Below are 3,821 nucleotides of genomic sequence, written 5' to 3'. Positions count from 1 at the left end.
TTGACTTGATACATGGAATATGGATTAAAATTTTTTACACTCACTTATCAAGCGGCTTTTGAAGGGTTTGCTGTATTTTATAGCTTCTATAGTATCTTTGAACAATGATACCCTGTTGCTTACTATTAATTTCATCACTGTAGTGATATTGTTATTGCGCAAGTCTGCAAAAAACATTTTGAATGAAAATTGTAAAGGTGTAACTGTGTGGACAAAGAATTCTCCAGGTGTTTAAACCTGTCCCTACCAGTAGATGTCATTGTGACAATGGAAAATACAATAGGGGCTACAGATTCTAGAAATACCATTTGCCTAGCAAACAAAAAAGAATGTTTTTTCTTACAATATGCACGGCTTTTATTCAAACAAGGCAGTTATAACAATGCTGAGGATTTATACAGAACTTTCTATTTTCACAACACTTTAAAAACATTAATTAAGTTGAATAGTAAGAGGTTACAATAGCCACTAGCAATGGAATTTTTGCATTATGTGAGTGTGTTTCTATAAATATGTATAATATTTATTGTTATATATGTATGTGTGTCCATATACATGCATGTGTATGTTTCCTTTGTAACCTTGCCTTCTCAGTTGTACACCTTCATTCATGTGGCCTCCTATTCTTTGTTTGGAACAGTCTTATGCTTTCTGTCTATAAAACACCCTCTCTTTCCTTCAAATTCATCTTTAAAACTAATTTCAGGATATCCTCTGACCTTTTTTTCCATCATAAACAACCCCTCTGCACCCTCCATCACTTGAACTGTTGCCATACATCTTGTTAATCTTAGAATACAAACTGTTAAAAATAGGGAAAGTGTCTTCCTCTGGTTATTAAATTGTTTGTAAATTCACAGCCCTATAAAAATGTGCAGTAATAACTTTCATGTATCAAGTGGAGAGCAATTCCTGAGAGCTAGTGAGAATCCCAAACTTTTTTCCCATACAGATCTTTCAAAACTTCTGATTCAGTACTTGATACTGATATTGATAGTTAGTCTGGGGATTATCTCCCTTAATTTTCATACAATGCCACACATACATTCTTCATGACAGAATGAATCAAGACATACAATCAGATGGAATGTAACATAATGTAATCTGTGTAAGGCAAGTAAGCTGCTGAGCTACATGTAAGTGGCTTTTCGTAAAACCAACAGGCTATCCATTGCTATCAAACAATAAATCCATAATTCCAATGTTTTCTATTTTGTAGATTACAGCCCTGTGAATAATAAAGCCCTCTTCTTTAAAATGTCAGGCTTTGGGGGAAGGGAAAGCAGAGAAGGCAGCTGTCCTGATTAATTTAAGAATCTTCTTCTCCTTTGCATGGTGTTGGAGGCTGAAACCAATCCCTATGCTCAAAAAGATGAACTGTGTGGAAGATGGCCAAGTGATTATATCAGCTCCATGGCCTTCCTCACCAAGAGGAAAACTTAAAGGCAAGTCTTTTATAAAATATAAACAATTAAAAAATTGTTGGCTCAGGGTTTGTCCTTGACGAAATGAAAAAGAGCTTCTGCTGGAATGAAAACAAGTATTTAATCAAAACAAAGCAGCCAGTGCTCCTGATAGGGGAGGTACAGACACCTGGCTGACTATCAGAGTGCTCTGGATCAGTTAATCCATCTCACAGCTGAAGGGATTTATTCTTCTACTATAGCCATATGTCAAAGTTAGACTCAGGACTCACAGTTTGTCAGACCCACTCTGTCTTATTAGCACAGCGCTCTGCTAATACATCCAGATAATGTGAGCACCATGCAAGACACACACTATCTTATTTATACAGATAAAAGGGGGGGAGCACTTAGCAGGATAACAAAGGAAGCAGAATATGGTAAGTTTACCTGGGCTAGGCATGCATATCTTATTTCCTTACTAACGTTTACCGATCTTCTGTTAATGTTTTGCCATTAGCACCCTTGTTTATGCCTAATGTTTCTTTTCCTGGCACCTGTATTTCAACATTTCTTATTTCTGCTTAAAGGTACATACAACATTTCTTTAATCCATTCTTATTCTTACAATATAATTCATTCTACTTTCACAATCCCTCCTTTTGGTCAAGCGCACGCCATGACCAACAATTACTGGGTTCCACAAATTAACCGTTCCTTATCTCTCTGTTCATCATTATGTAGTTGAATTCTCTCAAATGTATCCAAGAGAAAAAAGTGACTTCTGCATCGATGACAATTTTAAAATGGATTACAACAGTTTAATTAAAAATTTTAAGAAAATAAGACATAACGTAATATATATCAATTAGTGTTGCCTTTTTTTGGCCTTTTCTCTACAAGCAACTTTGAAGTGCTTGGCATGCCTCATGTTATAATAGCTCAAAGACTCCAAAACCTCCATGAAGGAAGCGCACAAAAAAAGCAAAGACCAACCTGCTGCAAGCAGTTATGGATCCACTCTGCCAGAGAGAATCAAAAAGTGCAGGAATGGAGGGAAAGGGAAAGCAGGAATTCTGCCAGAAAAATGCAAACCATCCAGGCAAGAAAAGCACAAAAAGCAGTAGATAAGCATCGGCACACCAAGCGGACTTCTATACCAGGGCACTCGTAGCCCCATGCAGGCAGAGCACTACCGTTGCCGCACCCCCAGATCCAAAAAGCTCTTTCCCTTGTGCCCCAATGTCAGCTCCAAACGCCCCTTCCCCCAGCCATCCAGGTTCTTACCACCAGCAGCTGCCTAACAACACCTGTACGTTCACACAACCAGCCCTGAAACTACGATCCTTACCCTCTGCACTCACCCCCACCACCATGCAGTATATAGCATTCCTGAAGTGCTAGCAGTCATTGCACAGCACTCCAGACAGGACATATTCAAACCTACGACTATACAGTTCCCACCCATCCCCGGCCCTTTTAGGCTTCCCAAAAATGTTGTGGTCTGTCACTAAAGTTATTTTCTTTTCAATGAATGAGTTCTTGGCTTTGAAAACAGTCTTTATTATTGCAGAAAGTCAAAGATACCGTAGCCCAGGAAAGAAAACAGGCACTGCAAATCAGCTTAGGAAAAACAGATTCTATACTAACACATTGTAACATTGCACTTCACTCCCGTGCAAGGCACCAAAACTTACTGTTGTTTTCAGCCTCAAATTCCTCCCTCAAGGCATCCCTAATCCTTGAAGTCCCTATGCTGGGCCTCTCTAGTGGCCCTGCTCTTTGGCTGTGCAAATTCAGCCTCCAGGCATTAACCTGGAGGTCCATGCCTGACTGAATGTTTCACCCTTCCCTTCACAAATATTATGGAGGGTACAGCACTCGTGGATATAACGCAGGATGCGCTTTCCCCCAAGTCTAGCTTCCCATACAGAGATCTCCAGTGCCCTTTTAAACAGCCAAAAGCACACTCCACAGTCATATCGGTACCTTTTAAACCATAAAGAGGCTCAGCCTGTAGTTGAACCGGTCCTTGCTGCTCTCAAGCTTCCCTGTATATAGGTTTCATGAGTCAAGGCATTAACGGGTAAGTGGGGTCTCCAAGGTTCACAATGGGCATTTCAGCGTCCCCTACTGTGATCTTCTGGTCTGGGAAAAAAGTCCCGGCCTGCAGCTTCCTGAACAGGCCAGTGTTCCGAAAGATGCATGCATCATGCACCTTTCCAGGCCAGCCTGTGTTAATGTCAATGAAAATGCCCACAGTGATCCACAAGTGCCTGGAGAATCATAGAGAAATACCCCATTCCAATTAACGTAACTCGGATGCTAGGTGGGGTGGTGCCACCAGATAGGAATATCTGTCCCATCTATCGCCCTCCACCCTGTGACGATGTGGTTCTGGCGGGACCCAACTGAGAG

The sequence above is a fragment of the Chelonoidis abingdonii genome, chromosome 2, assembly GCF_003597395.2.
Source record: "Chelonoidis abingdonii isolate Lonesome George chromosome 2, CheloAbing_2.0, whole genome shotgun sequence".
In the NCBI taxonomy this organism is placed as follows: Eukaryota; Metazoa; Chordata; order Testudines; family Testudinidae; genus Chelonoidis; species Chelonoidis abingdonii.
The sequence above is the reverse complement of the archived record's forward strand: the minus strand, read 5'-3'. Positions refer to the sequence as shown.